Source organism: Triticum aestivum, chromosome 2A, assembly GCF_018294505.1.
Source record: "Triticum aestivum cultivar Chinese Spring chromosome 2A, IWGSC CS RefSeq v2.1, whole genome shotgun sequence".
Taxonomy (NCBI): domain Eukaryota; kingdom Viridiplantae; phylum Streptophyta; class Magnoliopsida; order Poales; family Poaceae; genus Triticum; species Triticum aestivum.
In genome coordinates this window covers 726947095-726968615 of record NC_057797.1, presented here as the reverse complement: position 1 = coordinate 726968615, position 21521 = coordinate 726947095, and the positions used below count along the sequence as shown (strand labels likewise).

At 40.6% G+C, this 21521-nt stretch overlaps 1 long non-coding RNA gene across 5 annotated transcripts; it reads right to left on the bottom strand.

Moving 5' to 3' along the window:
• Positions 1-1595: 1595 nt before the first annotated feature.
• Positions 1596-21092, bottom strand: LOC123190616 (uncharacterized). 5 transcript variants are annotated; one of them, XR_006496446.1, is made up of 10 exons: positions 20803-21092; positions 18126-18303; positions 17751-17987; positions 16198-16667; positions 4736-15656; positions 4474-4651; positions 4099-4366; positions 3952-4005; positions 3500-3629; positions 1596-1900 (listed from the first exon to the last, which is right to left on the bottom strand). It is a non-coding gene; the product is annotated as an uncharacterized lncRNA (long non-coding RNA). The 5 variants fall into 5 exon arrangements; XR_006496445.1 differs by lacking the exon at positions 1596-1900 and having other exon boundaries at positions 1922-3629; positions 16198-16293; positions 16597-16667; XR_006496447.1 differs by lacking the exon at positions 1596-1900 and having other exon boundaries at positions 1922-3629; positions 16198-16274; positions 16597-16667.
• Between the last annotated feature and the right edge of the window lie 429 nt (positions 21093-21521).

Here is a 21521-nt window from a genome sequence, read left to right as displayed (position 1 = left end):
TGGTGACCACGTGATTCCCCAGTGTGGTAGAGGTAAGGTGGGAGCCGACACGAGCATTACGGGAGGAACAACAGGGACCTGCAAGGGGCATGTGATTCCAGGGGCTCCCTGGATCCGAGGTGGAAGGTGGATTACATTTCAACTGTCACCATGCTGATCCCGGTGATGTGCGGTTATGATTTTACGAGAGAACATTCAAAGGGTGGTGATGTGATTATGGAGGAGCGGCAGCGGATGCTTGGTGCTTAATCGAGGGCGAAAAAATTCAGATTGGGGGTAAATTTTGCTTCCTGGGCACAACGCGGAGGTTGGCATGCGTTCTCAGATCATGGGGCAGGATCTGCGAAAGGTTGTCGGGAGGATCGCCGAAGGCCGGACCTGAGAGCGTCGAGGAACTGGTGGTTATACTGATCACCAGGAGCGACGCGCCGGATCTGGTGAAGAGATGTGAGAAGGCAACAGTTTTGTTGCGAGGTTTACCCGAAAGGGTGTGTCTGGAATCTGGAATCATGAGAATTGTTAAACGAGGGAGGGTGGCACTTGCTCTAATATGCTTGGTGGTAGCACACAGCAAGACAAAGATACTCTCTGCATCAATGCATATCTGCCAACCTAGAGTTGTTCATTCAGTCCAGCCACGCAGCCTCCCCGAATCTTCTCCCTGTTGTGGGATTGGCAAGTGATGATTAAACTAACCCTCCTTTCGGCAGCGAAGTTTAGTCCTACTCACACCGTCACACGTAGGCTAACTATTTGCACGACATCACTCTGATCAAGTTTTTAGTTGAACTTGGTATCGCTACCGTGCCGTCGGTTCAGCAGAGCGCAGATCAACCAAATCCAGAACATGTTCGCCACCAACGATATCATCGCATCCACAGACGGCCGACTCGAGCCACAGAAAATAATCAGACAAGAAGAATTTGGCTGGAAGGAACGCGACGCCATAGTCTCTAACGGCCACCGTTTGCAATGACCTGGAGGTGTTCGAAATGATCGGAGAAGATGTGAGTGAGATGTTGGAGGGCAGCCGGGTGTATAGAGATCATACTCCTCTTCTGTTTCCCCCCGCTCCATCCTTTGTTCAGAGTTAGGCTGTTTTGTGCAGGTGGCCGAAGCTGCTCTCTGCTTGCTTTGCTGAGTTACTCTCCCTCTCTAACTCCGGTCTTTTTTCTACCTCTCTTGATAAAGATTGACCTTTGGCCTTTTGTTCGGAAACTAGTCAGAGAAGCACGTGAACAAGGAGGGTGATGTAAACTCATAGCCGAAATTTTCATCATCGTCATCATCATGGTATCTTTACAACCGATCATGTGGGGATTGCCACATAACATAAGCACAAGCTGCAACGAACTCCAACACCCCTAGCTACTAGTACTCCTAGTGTGGGCCCCAGCAGCTAAGCTACATGACCGTCCTCAGCCCCTCCTCGGCCTTCTCCGCTCGCCGCCTCTTGTGAAAATGAACAAAACTGACCCTTATATGAAACTTCAACATAAAATGACCTCAATCTGAAAATATTTCATGAAATGGCCCTCTTTTGCATGACGCCCTAGCCCCGAGCGCCATGCAAAAGGGGCCATTTCGTGAAAAAAAAAATTCAGATTCGGGTCATTTTGTGTTGAAGTTTCAGTTAAGGGGCAGTTTTGTTCATTTTCACCCGCCTCTCCTCCACGGCCATGAGAATATTCGATCACGAGGTAAAGGTGATCTGCCGGCGACGTCAGGTCTCTGGCGTGGGATGCCTGTCAAAACCAACATATTATTAAGTGGGATATGTGGGTTTAGTGGGGTACCTTCCATTGCTATAGATTTCCTCTCCATTGCTCGTACAGGATGGATCATATGCTGCTATGCACCTTCCTCTACCTTCAGACTGCTGGCCCAATGATGCCTGCGCCTGGACAACACACAAAAACTCACTGTAATTGTTACTATTTGTTAGGAAATAAAGTGATCCTCATTCCCTCTATGAAATCAGGTCACATAATAATGGATTGTTTTATTGAATTACCAACAAGAAACTCGTGTCATTGGGAAAATTTCAGAAAACAAGGGGCGACGTGATCCAATTCTTGCCAGCATGGAGCAAATAGCAGACTCCAAAAAAAATTACTCGGATGGCCAGCATGGGGCATCGATCTTCTACTAGATGTGGGCGAAAAATTAACTACTTCCTCCGCTCGGGATTACTTATCGCTAAAATGGATGTAGTACACAGTTACGAGCCAACTGACGGTGAACATGGACGACACTGCCATGATTAACCAGAAAACGAACGAACTTTCTCGATATTATTAACAGAAAGTACACAAGTTTACTAGGAGCGTAACAATATTTCCCCAAATTCTTATTTAAGTCACAGTGCACTAATACAGCACACACAAAAATAAGCTACATTGATATTAAAATGCTTCTAGATTTCAGTGGGCTAGCTACACTGCTTGCATTCCGAAACTGAGAAGACAGTCTCTGCAGCGTAATTATATATCTGAATTTTGAATGTGAATATTAAAATGCTTCACGGAAACAGAAACAATAGCTGAGGCAACAGTGCAACTGCTTATCATCCCAGGACAATTACAGTTACTGATATAATTCTTCATTTTTTTAGCGTGATATAATTCTTAGTTACCATCACTTATTCCAAGTTCTCCAGGAACAATTCCTTCCAGTCTTTTGCTGCAAATCAAATAAAATCACTTGTTTGACATGCCCGCAACTTCTACTGCATTTTTGTACAACGTTTTGCTTGGGACCAACACAGATTTTTCAGCATAATTTTGAGGTCCGTTGCCTTCCTTTCCCTTACTTAATCTGGTACATTTGCATGCCTAATAGTAATATATTGACAAACCAATGCTTTGAGGCGCTCAAAGTATCCGCAAGATATATAATGATGTGAAACCATTCATTACCTCATAATCAGAGTTACTGTCAAAACAACTCTAGTCACAAGGAAGAAGAAACATCCACTACTATTGCTGTCAGGTGTTGATTTCCATGGGACGGACGGACGCAACGAGACTAGGAACAGCAAAGCCAGTCATGTGTCGTGAAGGGTTGTGCATAAGATCAGGAGGCTCATATTGATATGATCCAACAGGTGAGCCATCATCGTCAGTGCAAAGATGGTTACAGTAGTAATGTTCATGCTGCTGGCTTGCTTTGACCAGACTCCTCAAGGGGTCACCATCCCAGAACTGGCTCAAGAAATAGCTGAGGTTTGACCAGGTCCAGAACAACTGATTTGCTCTCTGGCACAAAACTGACTGACAAAAACATATATAACCAAACACTGACCGACATAGTAAACTTAATCTAGCAACAGAAATCTGCAAGTGCTCCAATCTTAAGAAGAGCAACCAGATGAACATAACACAACAAGCTTCAACAAAGCAGCACAAATCATAAAGAATCAACCAGACAAGGATGATAACACCAAGCAAACCATCCACTTGACAATAACGATTCAGTTTGAAAAGTGATAACCACTGACCACGATAGGTTTTTCTCTTCTCACAAACATAACCACTGACCCATGATGTTCACCGGCAGGTCAAAATGATGGACTTTTCACCATGCCACGCCTTGTTCTTCTCCAAAATTTTAGCATGTCACGCCAAATCCTGCAGGGAACAACAGAACGAACAGTTCAGTATATGAGACTGCAAGAAAGAAACAACAGAATGTGCAAGAAAGAAACTACAGAATACAGTTCAGTAGAGACACTGGCTCACAGGCAAAAATGGACTATACTACCAGAATGTGCCAAAAACAACAGAACCAACAATTCGGCACTGAAACTATCCCAGGCAAAAAAAATAACACTTGTAAAATGTGCAAGAAACAAAAGAACCAACAATAACAAATTTGTATGCACAGTGCAGTGTGAGTTGAAAAGATTAAATTTTGTATAACATGCATTGACTTCCAAGGGATTCAACATACCCTTCCTTGTCACAATAATTTGCTTTGTCCTGCCCATACACTTGTGTGGATGACCTGCAGATTATAATGCATTTTCATTCAAGTTACTGCGCAGTATGCCATAATTGCAAGAAAACTAGAGCCAAAAGCAAAACAAAGGGAACAAACCTTCAGAAATAGTTGGTTGACCAGTTCTTGGATTGAAAATAAAGATAACACCATTGATTGGTTTGGCCGTCAGGTTACCCTCGGTTTTGTGAATGGTAACTCGATAGACATTTGTGTCATCCACAAACCATATGATTTGATTGCTGAATATCTCTCCGTACTGTAGTTCTGTGAAGACGGATATGGCTCGGTGGGCGGTGGGTTCAGATGAATACAACTGAAGACCCTTTCCTATTCTCTCCCTCGGCACATACAGAGCAGGATTTGACTGTCACAAGAGAAAATAAACAAGCATGTCATTTACTGTATTAAACAAGATATTTTTTTACTACGATAGAGAATAACTAGATTTGTTACAGTTAGCATGGTTATTACCTTCATGATCTTGTTCACTGCTTGCTGAAGGAGGGGCTTTGACCCGGGGAACCAATTACCAAAAGCAGAGAGCAAATTATAAGCTACTCCCTCCGTTCCATATTACTCGTCGCTGTTGTACTAAATCAGCGACAAGTAATATGGAACGGAGGGAGTAGATCAAGTCCAATCATCACCCCTGCAAGAAATATTAATCAACATTAAGCACAAAAGACTCAGGCAAGGCAAGAAATTGACAGTCAATGGACACTCAAAATCATACCAGTCAAAAAACGGTAGATGGACAAATTATCTGCCGTGTAGTCCATAAATTTTGCTCTTGCGTAACGTTCTATGTCGTGTGAATCGTAGTCTCTCCATCTTGGTTGCACATCAATCCAGTGCTTGTTACTGGCTTTCTGATTGAAGACATCCTTTGACTCAAAAACTAAGCTTGGTTTGGACATCTGCCACCTATGTGCAGCAAAAAGGACATCTGCGCATGAACTGTTCATCTTGCAACTCTTCCTTGGATGTATTGTCTCCTTCTGTACTATCTCAATCTCCAGCGCAGCCAACTCCTGACCCAGAAGTTGGCAAAGATCCATAGCAACACTTTCATGGACCTTGTGCCAAAGATGTGCACGGGAAATAGTTGGATAAATAGCAACTGCTTCTTCAGGTGTCACATATGGCCCATCTTTCAAGTAGTTGTGTTGCCTCTCTTGTTCTGCCTTCAGCCACAAATGAGTTAACCTTACAAGATTTTGGCGGCAGACTGTCTTGCCAACTGTAGCACCACGCCGGATACGCTCATGACATTTGTCCACCAATCAGCCTTGGACTTCACATAACGCTGTATCGTGTTCTCAATACGGGACCTTCCGCAACGATGGTGCTTTGCCAAGGCGGCTTTGAAGTGCTCAGAATCTCACAACTGGGACGTCAGCATAAGCCGGAAGCGAGGTCAATGCTGAAGGTCGCCAGCATATCCATTGAAACTAGGTGTAGGCCTAAAATCTCATAATCCACCAAACATCTTTGACTATCTCCTCAAGACCACAATTACCTAACTGAATCCAGCTAAAATCTCATAATCCATCGTGAAATTGGGTCCAATATCATAATCACCTAACTGAATCCAAATTCCTCAAAAATTAATTAAAATACTGTTTATCCACCAATAAATAATCAAATCTCATAATCCACCAAACATTTTTTACTATCTCCACAACATCACAATCAACTAATAAAATCGATCAAAAACTCATAATCCATCATAAAATTTGCTTCAACATCAAAATCACCTAACTAAATCCAAATTATTTCAAGATTAACTAAAAAATATGTTTATCCACCAATATAATAGTAGCCATGCTCATACTAGACTTAAAATCTCATAATCCACCGAAGATCTTTAACTATCTCCTCAAGATCACAATCTACAAACTAAATCCACCAAAAACACGTAATTCGTCGTCAAATTTTCTTCAAGATCACAATCACATAAGCAAATCCAAACTCTTCCAAGATTTATTGAAGATATGTTAATCTACCAATATAAAAGTAGGTGTGCCCATACTAACCTAAAATCACATAATACACCAAACATCTTTGGCTGTCTGCTCAATAGCACAATCACCTAATTAAATCCACCTACAATCTTATAATCCACCATGAAATTTAGTTGAAGATCACAATCACCTAACAAAATCTAAATTGTTCCAAGATTAACTAAATATTTGTTTATCCAATAATACAATAATCATCATGCTCACCTATTAGCCCTAAAAACTCATAATCCACCTAACATCTTCTCAAGATTATAATCACCTACCTAAATCAACCTAAAATTTTGTAATTCACCGTGCATTTTTCTTCAAAATCACAAGCACCTAACTGAATATAAATTGTTGCAAAATTGCTTGAAGATTTGTTTATTCAGTAATATAATAATCACCATGCTCACCTAATAGGCTTAAAATCTCATAATCTACTAAACATCTTTGACTATCTTCTCATGATCACAATCACCTAACTAAATCCACCTAAAATCTCATTCACCGATAAATCTGCTTCAAGATTACAATCACGTAACTAAAACCAATGTGTTCCAAAATTAATTGAAGATTTGTCTATCCACCAATATAATGATCACCATGCTCAAGTACTAGACCTAAAATCTCATAATCCACCGAACACAATCACCTAACTAAATCCAAAGTGTTCCAAGATTAATTTAAGTTATGTTTATCCATCAATATAATAATCACAATGCTCACGTACTAGACCTACAATCTCATTGTCCACAGAATATTTTAGACAACTCCTCCAGACCACAATCACCTAACTAAATCCACCAAAAACTTATAATCCATCATCAAATTTGCTTCAAGATCAATCACCTGACTAAATCCAAAATGATCCAAATTATTTGAATATATGTTTATCCACCAATATAATAGTAGTCATGCTCATACTAGACCTAAAATGTCATAATCCATCAACCATCTTTGACTATCTCCCCAAGATCACAATCACGTAACTAAATCCACCTAAAATATCATAATTCACTAACAAATTTGCTTAAAGATCACAATGTCCTAACTAAATCAAAACGTTCCAAGATTAACTGGAGATATGTTTATAATCGTCATTCTCACGTATTAAATCCAAAATCTCATAATCCACCATGAAATTGGGTTCGAGATCACATTCACCTAACTAAATCCAAATTGTTTCAGGATTAATTAAATCAAATCTCAAAAACTGTTTATCCTCCAACAAAATAATCAAATCTCATAATCCACCAAACATTTTTTACTATCTCCTCAAGATCACAATCACCTAATTAAGTCCATCAAAAACTTATAATCTATCGTCGAATTTGCTCCAAGATCAAAATCACGTAAGTAAATCCAAATTATTTCAAGATTAATTGAAAATATGTTTATCCACCAATATAATAGTAGTCACGCTCATACTAGACCTAAAATCTCATAATCCACCTAACATCTTTGACTATCTCCTCGGGATTACAATCATCTAAGTAGATCCACCAAAAACTCATAATCCATCGTCAAATTTTCTTAAAGATGACAATCACCTAACTAAATCCAAATTGTTCCAAGAATAACAAAAGATATGTTTATCAACCCATATAATATAGCCATGCTCATACTAGACTTATAATCTCATAATCCATCGAACATCTTTAACTATCTCCTAAAGATCACAATCACCGAACTAAATCCACCAAAAACTCATAATCCACCAAATATCTTTGACTATCTCTTAACTAAATCCAAAGTGTTCCAAAATTAATTGAAAATCTGTTTATCCACCAAAATAATCACCATTCTCATGTACTAGACCTAAAATCTCATAATCCACCGAACATTTTTGACCATCTCCTCAAAATCACAACCATGTACTTAAATCCATCAAAACTCATAATCCATCGTCAAATTTGCTTCAAGATCACAATCACTTTACTAAATCCAAAAAATCCAAGACTAATTGAAAGTATGTTTATCAACCACTATAGTACTAGTCAAGCTCATGCTAGTCCTAAAACCTCATAATCCACCGAACATCTTTGTCTATCTACTCGAGATCACAATCACCTAACTAAATCCATCAAAACCTCATAATCCATCATCAAATTTGCTTCAAGATGGCAATCATCTAAATAAATCCAAATTGTCCCAAGATTAACTGAAGATATGTTTTACTTATTCATATAATAGCAGACATGCTTATATTATAACTAAGATCACATTATTCATGGAACAACTTTGATTATCTTCTCAAGATGAGAATCACCTAACTAAATCTAGGCTAAGATATCATAATCCATCGTGAAATTTGGTTTAAAAATCACAATCACCTAACTAAATCCAAAGTGCTCCAAGATTTATTGTGTTTATCCACCAATACAATAATCACCATTCTCACGTACTAGACCTAAAATCTCATAATTCGCCGAACATTTTCGAATATCTCCTCAAGATCACAATCACCTAATTAAATCCATCAAAAACTCATGATACATTGTCAAATTTGTTTCAAGATCAAAATCACATGACTAAATCCTAATTATTCCAAGATTATTGAAAATATGTTTATCCACCAATATAGGGCCTGTTTGGGAATGCTCCACTTCACCAAAATCAGTTTTGCTCCACTAAATTCACTTTGGAGCAGTTTCATCCAGAAGTTGTAGCACTACCAAAGAGAATGTTTGGCTTCCATCTAGCTCCAGCTTCAAGAATGAGAAATTTGGTGGAAAGGGTCTACTTGATTGGTTGAGGGGGGACAAACGACAAAGGGGTATCCACTTACTAGTGGTAGTGGTGGGTAATTTCCACCCAACTCCAGCTTCTAGAGTTTTCTGAAGCACCCCCTGAAGAGCTTCATAAAAACTAGGAATTGTACCCCATATTCTAGTTTTCTTGCGGAGCGGCATATCGTGGAGCTATCCCGTTTGGCTTATGTTTTTCGGAGCGAGCTGAATTCTAAGGAGTAGAGCAGTCCCAAACAGGCTCATAATTGTAGTGATGCTCACTAGACCTAAAATCTCATAATCCACAGAACATCTTTGACTAAAAACTCATAATCCATCGTCAAATTTGCTTCAAGATGACAATCACCTAACTAAAATCCAGATTGTTCCACGATTAACGAAAGATATGTTAATCAACCAATATAATATAGCCATGCTCATACTAGACTTAAAATCTCATAATCCACCGAACATCTTTAACTATCTCCTCAAGATCACAATCACCAAACTAAATCCACCAAAAACACATAATCCACCAAACCTCTTTGAATATCTTCTCAAAACCACAAAGACCTAACTAAATCCACTAAAAACTCATAAACCATCATCAAATTTGCTTCAAGATGATAATTACCTAACTAAATCCAAGTTGTTCCAATATTAATTGAAGATATGTTTATCGACCAACATAAAAGTAGTCATGCTCATACAAACCCTAAAATCTCATAATCCACTGAACATCTTTGACTATCTCCTCAAAATCACAGCGACCTAACTAAATCCACTAAAAACTCATAAACCATTGTCAAATTTGTTTCAAGATGATAATCACCAAACTAAATCGAAGTTCTTTTTCAACATTAATTAAAGATATGTTTATCCACCAACATAAATAGTAGGCATGCTCATACTAGACCAAAAATCTCATAATCCACCAAACATATTTGACTATCTCCTCAAGATCACAATCGCCTAACTAAATCCACCGGCAAATTTGCTTCAAGATCACAATCACCTACCTAAATTCAAATTATTTCAAGATTAACTGAAAATATGATTATCCACCAATATAATAGTAGTCATGCTCATACTAGACCCAAAACTTCATAATCCACCGAACAGCTTTGACTATCTCCACATGATCACAATCACCTAAGTAGATCCACCAAAAACTCATAATCCATCGTCAAATTTGCATCAAGGTGATAATCACCTAACTAAATCAAAATTGTTCTAAAATTAACGAAAGATATGTTTATCCATCAATATGGTGATTGCGGCTAGTTTTTGGCGAGTGCTCATGATCCTACTTTTTTGGTCCACCATTCAACTTGTGGTCGAACACTTCTACATGTCGATCATCACTGGCGACGACTCGAAGTACATTGCCTTTGTGAAGGATCATCATAGTGAATTTCTTATGTATTATCTTGGTCCTCTTCACTACTTCCTTGAGATTGAGGTTTCTTCTACCTCTAATGGCTTCTTTATTTCCTACACTTAATTTCGGTCCACCATTCAACTTGTAGTCGAACACTTCTGCATGTCAATCATCACTAGCGATGACTCTAAGTACATTATCTTTGTGAAGGCTCGTCATAGTGAACTTATGTATGATCTTGGTCCTCTTTGCTACTTCCTTGAGATCTTGCTCGTGCTGCTCTTACTGATGAGCGCACTATTGAGACTCCTATGAAGTCAACATCCACCTTTGTGTCTAGCTTCGTTCTCTGCCAGTCTGGATGGGAATCATTTGCCTTCCTACGGGTTGCTATGGGTGCTGTCTCAATCCCACATCCCATGTTCCCTTATTGTGTGACACCATAACCACACGCTCGAGCACCACCAATGGTGAGCAGGAGCTTGGACAGTCGGTGCATACCTGGTTTATGCACGGGACGAGCCGAGGACAGGCGCTACCTAAAGCCGGGGCCAAGGGCGCACAGTAGGAGAACCTGGGGTGCTTAATCAAGTGCGTGACCCACAACCCGCAAACAGGAGAAGAACACCAATCAGGATTGGCAGGGTACGGAGAGTGCACAGGCACGTGGGATGCTGGATCAAGTCCCTCTGTTGCCATCGCCGCCAGTCTCTACCTCTGTTGCCTCGTCTACCAACTATTTTCAGTAGTGGCATCATCGTCACTTGTGAAGTTGTGATCTCTCATCCTTAGTTTGACGTGGTCTTCTTGGATTCGTCTCCGATGATGTCTCTAAACCATCAAGGTTGTCGGCTATGTAAAAATGTCCAATTACCTTATACTCATAGCGAGATAGTGTCTCAGCGTCCTTTCGACCTTGTTCACTCTGATGTCAGGGGTCCATCTCCCTTTGCCTCGAAAGGAGGTCATCACTAGTGACTTCTCTCGACACACCTGGATATACTTTATTTCTTCTCGTAGTGAGGTCTTATCTATAAGCGTTTTGCTGCCATGGTTCATACTCAGTTATCTACACCTATTTGTGTGTTCTGTGATGACTATGGTGGAGAGTATATCTCCCAAGTTGTTGCGTGGAATCCTTGCTGAGCAGGGTACTCTTGCATTCGGTTCTCTTATCCAGGTGCACATGCTCAGAATGGTGTGGCTGAGTGCAAGCATCGTCACCTTCTTGAGACGGCTCGTCCATTGATGGTCACTGCCTCTCTTCCATCGCACTTTTGAGCCGAGTCTGTCTCCACTTCCATCTATCTCATAAACCTTCAACAATCCAAATCCACTGCTCTGCAGGGTAGCATGACTTTCGAGCATGTATTTGATCATTTCCTGATTATTCAGCGCTTCGATTGTTTTGTTACGTTTGCTATGTCCTTGGCCCACGTGAACGCACCAAACTGACTACTCAGTCTGTTGCATGTGTCTTATTAGGATACAACGATGAGCATAAGGGATATCACTATTGGGATCAAGTTGGTCACCGGATGCCTATTTCTCGGGATATGACTTTTGATGAGTCTTTCCTACTACCCACGTCCATCTTCCTCGACCTTTTCAGTGGACTCTTTCCAATTTTCCTGACACTCATATCACTCATGTTGAGCCCTTATCCATTCAGCGTACTACTCCTGCTTCTCCAATTATTGTAGATCCAACGCCATCATCTCCTATGATTTCCTCACCTCGCTTATCACAGGATTCTACACCATCATCACCGGTGGCTTCCTTGTCTCCATCACATTAGTTTATCCCGATGATTCCAGCTCGTATTCTTCCATCTTTTCCTCACTTTTATACACATCATCCGCATGTTGTGGATGCGTCTACTGATGTGCCATCTTCCCCGCCTCGGCCTACATATGGCTTGCTTCCTCGTCCGCTTCCGCCTGTTGACCGCCTTGGTCTTCCAAGCGTTGGCGCTGTTGTTCTTGAGCCGACTTCTTATCGTGATGTTCATACGAAGTGGCACCTTGCAATAGCAGAGGAGATTGTTGCTCTTGAGCGCATCGACAAGTGGGATATTGTTTCACTTCCTCATGTTCGTCCCATCACTTGGTGGGTCTACAATGTTATGACTCACTCTGATAGTTCTCTTGAGCGTTCTCATCTTGTGGCTCATAGCTTTCAGCAAGAGTATGGTCCTGATTATGAGTCCTGATTACAATGAGACTTTTTGCTCGTGCAAACCATATGACCACTGCTCGCACACTTCTTGTTGTGGCCTCTATTGGCCACGGGTCTGTCTCGACTTGATGTTCAGAATGCATTTCTTGATGGTGAGCTGCATGAGGAGGTTTACATGCAACCATCATCTGGGTATTCTGCTCCTGACGACATGCTTCGTTGTCTTCATCGCTCTCTCTGTCTTTAAGCAAGCCCCTTGCGCCTAGTTTGAGTGTTTTGCCTCTAGGGTGGTTGCCGCTGGTTTTCAGCGAGTGCTCATGATCCTACGTTGTTTGTCCACCTTTCTGCTCTTCGTAGCAGTCTTCTTTTATATGTTCATCACCGGCAAAGACCCTGAGTATATTCCCTTTGTGATGACGCCACGTCTTAGTAAGGAGTTTCTTATGTCTGATGTTGGCCCTCTTTGCTACTTTCTTGAGTTTCGGGTCTCTTCTTGCTCAAAATTAATATTCGAAGATCTTCTTGCTCTTGTTGCTCTTACTGATGAGCACACTGTTGAGATTTCCATGGAGCTCAATGTTCACCTCCGTGCTGCTGATGGTGAACCTTTGTCTAATCTAATGCATTATCATCATCTCCTTGGGAGTCTTGTCTATCTGGCTGCCACCCTTAACTAAATCCATAGTGTTTCAAAATTAATTGAAAATCTGTTTATCCACCAATATAATCAAGCATTCTCACATACTAGACCTAAAATCTCATAATCCACCAAAGATTTTTTAACATGTCCTCAAAATCACAATCACATAATTAGATTTATCAAAAACATATAATCCATCATCAAATTTGCTTCAAGATCACAATCACCTAACTAAATCCAAAAAAATCATGATTAATTAAAAATATGTTTATCAACCAATATAGTAGTAGTCATGTGATCCTCATAATCCACCGAACATCTCTGTCTATCTACTCAAGATCACAATCACCTAATTAAATCCATCAAAACCTCATAATCTATCATCAAATTTGCTTCAAGATGACAATCACCTAAATAAATCCGAATTGTTCCAAGATTAACTGAAGATGTGTTTATTTATTCATATAGTAGTAGAAATGCCCATACCATATCTAAAATCTCATCATCCATGGACCATATTTGACTATCTTCTCATGATGACAATCACCTAATTAAATCCAGGCTAAGATATCATAATCCATTGTGAAATTTGGTTCAAAATCACAATCACCTAACTAAATCTAAAGTGTTCCAAGATTAATTGAAGATCTGTTTATCCACCAATAAAATAATCACCATTCTCAAGTACTAGACCTAAAATCACATAATCCACCGAACATTTTTTACTATCTCCTCAAGATCACAAGCACCTAATTAAATCCATAATTCATCGTCGAATTTTCTTCAAGATCCAAATCCTATAAAATCCAAATTAATCCAAGATTAATTGAAAATATGTTTATTCATCAATATAATAGTGGTCATGCTCATACTAGACCTAAAATCTCATAATCCACCAAAAATCTTTGACTATCTCCACAAGATCACAATCAACTAAGTAGAGCCACAAAAACTCATAATCCATCGTCAAATTTGCTTCAAGATGACAATCACCTAACTAAATCCAAATTGTTCCAAGATTAATGGAAGATATGTTTATCAACCAATATAATATAGCCATGCTCATACTAGACTACATATCTCATAATCCACCAAACATCTTTGACCATCTTCTCAAGACGACAGTCATCTAACTAAATCCAAGCTAAGATATCATAATCCACCATGAAATTTGGTTCAAAATCACAAGCATCAAACTAAATTTATATTGCTTTAATATTAATAAAAGATTTATTTATCCACAAATATAATAGTCATCATGCTCACCGACTAGCCCTAAAATCTCATAATCCACCAAACATCTTTGACTATCTCCTCAAGAGCACAATCACGTAACTAAATCCACCTAAAATCTCATAATGCTCCGTAAAATTTGGTTCAAAATCACAATCACTTTACAAAATACATTATTGTAATATTAATTGAAGATTCGTTATTCAACAATAGAATAATCACCATGCTCACGTAGTAGACTAAAATCCCATAATCACCATGAAATTTAGTTAAAGATCACAATCACCTAACTAAAGCCAAATTGTTCACGAATTAATTAAATATATGTTTATCCAACAATATAATAATCATCATGCTCACCTACTAGCTCTAAAATCTCACAATGCATCGAACATTTTTAACTATCTCCTCAAGATAACAATCACCTAACTAAATCCACATGAAATCTCATAATCCGCCGTGAAATTTGCTTCAAGATCACAATCACCAAACTAAATCTAATTTTTTTAAGATTAATTAAAGATATGTTATCCATCAATATAATAATCGTCATGCTCACCTGCTAGCCCTAAAATCTCATAATCCACCGTACATCTTTGACTATTATCTCCTCAACATCACTTCTACATCACCACATGATTGACTCACAAAATCACAATCTCATGTAGGGCTTCATTCCAATCGAAAGTTGTTGGTGCTTAACGGGTCCTCTTGCAATTCCATAAGTACATTGATATAAGTCCATGCTATCACACCCTTGATAGCTAGGCTGGGTTTCTTGAGATAGATTTGGTCTAGAGAAAGGCTTAAGCTTGAGAAAGGAGAAACTCTGACTAAGTTGCACTTTGTACAATTGAAGATGCAAGCCTTTGCATCTTGAAGGTCTCTTGGTGATAGGTCTATACACCTTGAACAATTGAACAAAACTTTTCTCAAGAACGATGCAAGTACAGAGTCCACCTGATGGTACATAGTTTCCCATGATTGATATTTGTCCACACTCGTCACGGTGTATAGGGTATCCACCTAGCGAGGGCTCTACACTAGACAGACCAAGGTACTAAGCTCAGTCTCATCCCATATTGGGGTAATGTGCTAAGATTCTTCCCAAGTCCTAGGATTTATATGACTTGCATGGCAAGCACTATTAAACTTGCACCTATGACCCACATTTATTTGTGACCAGTGGGTATGTAGTCCGCTGGTTAGAAAGGAGGGGTATTAAGAATGTCAAAGGGGGTGTTAATATCAAGCACATAGAGCATAGCTAAACCCTAGCTAATTTACTTAGCATAGCAATACTAGTAAACAATACTTTATGCATGCAAAATAATTTTTAAGTGTGTAATGCAAATACGGGCTCAACATGATCAAAGTAGGTTGCTTGCCTCGCTCAGCAAAGTCTTCAATGCTTCTTCAAAGGGATAGTGTTTGTGATGATTACTTCTTGAAACAAACCATTTGATAATCTCTTGATGGCGGGTGGGCTAAAAAGGGGATGTGAAACACACTTGTAAGAAATCAAAGCTAAACATGTTAACACAGAATAACAGAATAAAACATATGATTCAAATTCAAGTTCAATGATTGCATCTCTGCCTTTTCTAATGAACAGAAATTGCAGCAAGGCAGCATAATTATTCCAATCTCTATTGAAGGTTTGCACTTTGGGTTCACATTTCCATGACGCGAATCTAATGCCACAAATGAGTTTAAACCAAATTTTGCATAGCATCAACGATTTGGTCATTTTCACCACTGAATTCTATTGAAGTTACTATATCCATCTAGATTTGTAGTTTAGATTCCACATACAATGTTTGACTATACGAGCACACTGCGCACTTTCTAAATTGCTTGCACGAATTGGTGTAGACTTTAGTTCCATCAAACTCTCAGCTCCATGGAACAAGTCTGTAACTAGGCATATAGTGCGGTGATGGGCCTTTCCCATAGCAAAGCAGGTTCAGTAATTAATCTAGCATACTTCCTAGACAAATCTTGGAATGGGCATAAAAAACAGTGTACCTAAGCAGCATGTGTACAGCACGCATAGACTTCTCTTGCTCCTTGGTGCAGCAGCTCATCTCCTTTGGCAATAGTTCCTAATTTAATTGTGATAGTCTTGGATATTCATATTCAGAAGCAAAGATTGTCAAAAGGTAGCTACTTTTGGTATGCAACAAGATGTTGTAATTTACTTTCTCAGTTGTCAAACATGAATGTGGAGCACTTCAGCATGTTTCCAGGTTTAAACTATATTGCAAGTCATATGACTTGTATCCACACCTTATTAAATAAAATTAACTAACTATATAATATTTAGTTTCTGCGTTTAATCATTGTTTAAATCATGGCTCAACTGCCCCTCTGTAAGAAGGTCAATCTTAGAATTATGTTTCCTACAACTTAAATGGGATAACTTACCTGCTGTATCAATCATATCATCCATCATAACAAACACTTTTCCTCTTAACATCTCCAATCAGATTCATTACCTGCAATAAATGCACATGACAAGTTGTGCTTGTTTAATCTGACAGAACTGATCACATAAAAGCACGGAAAAAAAACTAGCATGCACCATGTAAAACATCACATCTCCATATGCAATATACATTTCCAGCAGATTGACTAGCAGTGGCTAAACCGTAAACAACTACAAAAGAGACTCAATGAGTATTTTCTTACTATGCATCCTAGTTAGCTGCTCATATACCCACTGTGGACAAGAATGTAAAACAGGTTAAGCCGTTCTTCCACTCGCGCCCATTCATCCAGCTATAATACTACTTGCCTCGGCAACGTTGTGTCCATGCCTTCTTTTGTCTACAATTGTTAGAGGTGCATCTGCTTTTTGGCAAAAGCGCGTGCTCTGGCAATGCATCCAACATCAGGCGACACCACCACCAAGTCATTTGAACAAATTGTTTTGCTGGCGAGGTAATCAAGAATCACCGGCTTGACAGATCAATGTGGCAAAGACAGAAACAGTTATGAATGATAGATATCACATGCCAGTTTTGAAGTACTTGATCAACTGAAGCAACGTGTATCAGTAAGTACCTAGCCATAAACATGATCTACTGGGATGTCAAAATATCCCGTGGCCTGACTTCAATGAAGATCACAAACAAGGACACGGTCTGCACCACCTTCCGTAATCATATTAGCTACAAGTTTTGCAACCATAGATTCACGACCTTGAGACTCAAAAAGCAGCGAAGTAAAAGAAAAAGAGCTTATGTTAGATTTGGTGATGATTTTTTCCGTAAATATTAGGATGACATGCCAGAAATCTATAGTAAGACTGAGTTTCTTCTGATCATGTATTATCCTGCCAGAACAACATGCTCCTCATGGTAATAGAATATGCCGCACTATTCAGCATTGACTTTCAATTCTCCACATTTATATGAATATTAAAAAACATTCACATATGGGGGTGATTTTATTTGACCTCGGAAAGTTTGGTTATACAGCAATTGTAAAAGCACAGGTGTGCTGTGACAACTAACAAGTCTATGGTGTAGGCTTACGTTTTGTCATTAAAATAAGAAATCACATTTAAAAAATATTACCTTCCTGTCAGCCCTGGCATAACCGAAATAAGGGATAACTGCAGTAATATTCTTAGCAGATGCTCTTCTAGACGCATCAATCATGATGAGTAGCTCCATGAGGCTGGAGGACATGATGGCTGCATAAGGAACACATGGCATCCCCTTGCACTTTCTTGCAACTGAACGTATATTTCGCCATCAGCAAACTTTTATGTTAATCTCCCCAAGTTCTAGACCGATGTAGCTTGCTATTTCCTGTCACATGACACGAAGAGAAAAACAAATACAGCTTAGAGTGGCATTGAGTGACAAATCATTCAAGTTGACATGGAAGGATTTATAAAAAGTAGCTTGCTGCTTGATGTATTCCATTTCAAGGAAGATCGAACCGACCTGGGTGGGCGAAGGATTGGCCGTTCCTGAGAAGATAAGCAGCCTCATGTTGTCCTTTCTGATGTTTGTGTCCCTGAAAATTGGCATCGACACACGGGTCCACAGCGACCCGTCAGACAGGGGAACACGGGGGGTGATCCGTTGACCACATCTCTGAAGCTCTTGCCTTCTGTACATACTGAATTAACAAAATTGTAATGTTCAGGAGATGATGCAGCGCTCCAAACAACTCATCATAGTAGTTAGCAAACCATTGTACATTGTCAGTTATGCATTTATGCTTCTCTTCATATAATAATACTATTTTGGGGAAAGACATCACGTTTCTCTCTTTCTGTTGACATGAATGGCTGAGTTTTGATATAAGTGTCCAGGATTTCATGGTGTGATTATCTTCAGCAAAAGAGATTTTATATCGGTGGTAGATAAACGACATAATATGCTAACCTACTATATTATTGGACACAACATGCAAGCACGGTGCACTGCTTAAATCTTGTCATGTAAGCTATCTTTACCATATCACCTTAATGAATACTTAGTAGTTAGCCATAGCCACAGACAGCACCAGCCTTCCGTGCACACACATACACACACACACAAAACAAAGCTCGACGCTTACTCTCTATACTATACTGGCGACAGGCACGGTTTATTCGCTAGAGAAACCTATGAAGCACCGATACGGCGACATCGATACAGCGATACGGGTACGGCGATACGGGATACGGCAATTTCTGAAAACATCAACACGGCGATACGGCGAGTATATATAAATAATTAATAATATAACATGTAATAAAAACAAACATAATAAAATGTGTGAGATGAGATCAAAATACTGCCCCATAATAAAATCAAACAATGCAAAAGTTCACTAAGATAAGATGAAGGCTCAATTTCCTAAACAAGTGCCTGTGGGGTTACATAAATAAACACATCTTCATGCAACATTTCTAAAACCACTAGTTTAGCTACACATAGGGATCCAAAATTGCATTGTTGTTCTATACAAATATGCCCTGAGAGTGGGTTTGTTTCTAAACGGGCAGCACATTATTGATTGGAGTTCTTGATAAAGACAATGACATGCAATTTAGTAGTAAATACCAAACAGCTTCCCTAGCAGTAGACAGTAGCATCACAGCGAGCAAGCAATACCACCTCGGGGGGATCAGCCAAGCACACCGCAAGCAGTCAGCGAAGCACATAGAAAGCAGCTTCGTATATTACTTCGCTCTTGCGACGGCAGCGGAGAAGACTCCAGTCGAGTTAGTCGAGGCGGCGGCATGGCGAGTCTAGGCGATTCCAGTCGGCGGCGGCGAGCCACTCCAGGCAGCGGCGGCGCGCTCCTACAGTCCCCCGCCCGATACAGAGAGGAGAGAGAGCAAATGTTAGGGTTAGCTCGTGGGCTTCTTACTGGGCTCGGGGCTGGCAACGCTTGCCATGTCCTTCCCGTATCCCACCATCTCCACAGTGCGTATCGGGTTTATTTTTCTTTCTTTTTAAATCAAAAATTGAGATACTCCTGGGATACGCATATTGAAGCCGTATCCTGCGTATCGGAGTATCGGCGACGTGCAGTACGCCGATACACCAGTTTTGGCCGTATCGGTGCTTCGTAGAGAGAAACAATGCATGTGGTTCAGACTTTTTCAGACAACAAAATTGCAACATCACATTCTAATTTGTAACCTCCGAGTGCAAAACATCAACGACGCGTTTGGTTGGACGCAGGTAATGTATTCAATACTGTAATGAGAATACGTTGTATTAGATCACAGACTGAGCGATTATACGATGTGTTTGGTTCAAGCAACGGAAAAGGAAACCGTGGTCTGCCGCCGGCGGTCTTGTAGAAGATGCTCGGCTGCTGGGGGGATGACTTGCGGCCAAATCAGAGAGCGCTAGCTGTTCATGGTGGCGCCGCTGCTCACGGTAGAGAAAGGAAATCGGTCACGCTGCTGCCCGTGGCGGAGATCAGCGGCGCTGCTCACGGCGGAGGGAGATCGCTGGCGCGCTGCTTACGGCGACGACTTACGGCGACGACTCACGGCGGCGAATGGAGATCCGGTGTTGTTTTTGAAGGGGAGGAAAATCTCCGGTCCTGCAGGCTGCTACTCGATCGGTGCTCGTGGTGAAGAAAAGATCGCGCGAGCAGAGAATAGAGAGAGGGGATCGATACCAGACAAACAGCGTTATTCCATGCCACGGGGTATCTGCTGTTTTTGCTTTTACGAAGAACCTTTTCCGATTACAGGGGACCCGAAACCGGTCTGACTCAAACAAACACAGGTAACGTATTCCTAAGCCGGTGTAATCGGAAGACGGCGGAAAAATCATCAACCAAACGCGTCGCAAGTCTGTTCAGGAAGGAATAGGACTAGGATTACCCACAGGCATGATTTAATTTTGTGGATTTTTTCACTCCGTGCACTATGCTGGTCGCAGACGGAAGTTTTTCACTGGAGAAGCATTGTGTAGGTTTCAGACTTCCTCACAAAATAGTTTGTCTGCATGCAAACGCTTCATGTCTGTTCAACTAGGATTACTCGCAGCTAAAATCAGATTGTGTTCGACTAGTATTACTCACAGCTAGAATCAAGACCCAAGACGGAATCCGCCGCGTCAGATACTCAGATGAGAGGAGAGGAGAAGAGGGGAACGCTAGCCGCACCTGCGTGGAGAGATGAGGGCGAGAAGGTGCTTAGGCGCGTCGAACTTTTCGCCGTCGAAGCGGGGGTCGAGGAGCGCCGGGACGGCGGCATCGTCCGGGTCGTCGTGGAGGTGCGCGCCCGCCCCACCACCCGCAGCGTTGCCGCGCCGCTGGCGCGCATCCCAAACATCCCCGGATCCCGCTATGCTTGCGTGCACTGGCTCCCTCGTCGAACGCGGCGGCGAGGCTTCGCGGCGCGGATCTCGGCAGCCGTCGCGTTTCCCCGGTACAAGCAGAAGAGAGACGAGGTCCGTGTCCGTCTCGTTCACTGGAGCGCGATGGGTGCCGGGCCGAACTTGACGTATAACCTGGGCCGTCACTGGGTAGTATTTTCTGTGGGCTTGATCCATATATATCCAGCCGGGCGGCGGCCTGCTACTAGTGGGGTAAGCTGTACCTGGAAACTTTAGCAGTTTCTCTAAAGTGGCCAGGCCAAACCCACGATATGTATTCCACTGTGTGTGAATTTTGATCAATAAAACTTGGTTTACCCCTAAAAAAAGCAGTTTCTCAAAAAAAAACTGGAAACTTTAGCCCCACATCGCCAGTTTCATTAATTCAAAAATTGATTGAAGGAATAAAGGTAATAAGAAAATAAGAAAACATTATTTCTAAAATCATCGATATTTCTATAAAAAGTTGAAAGGTAGCTTCGATATAGTTTTAAATGTATCTTCTCT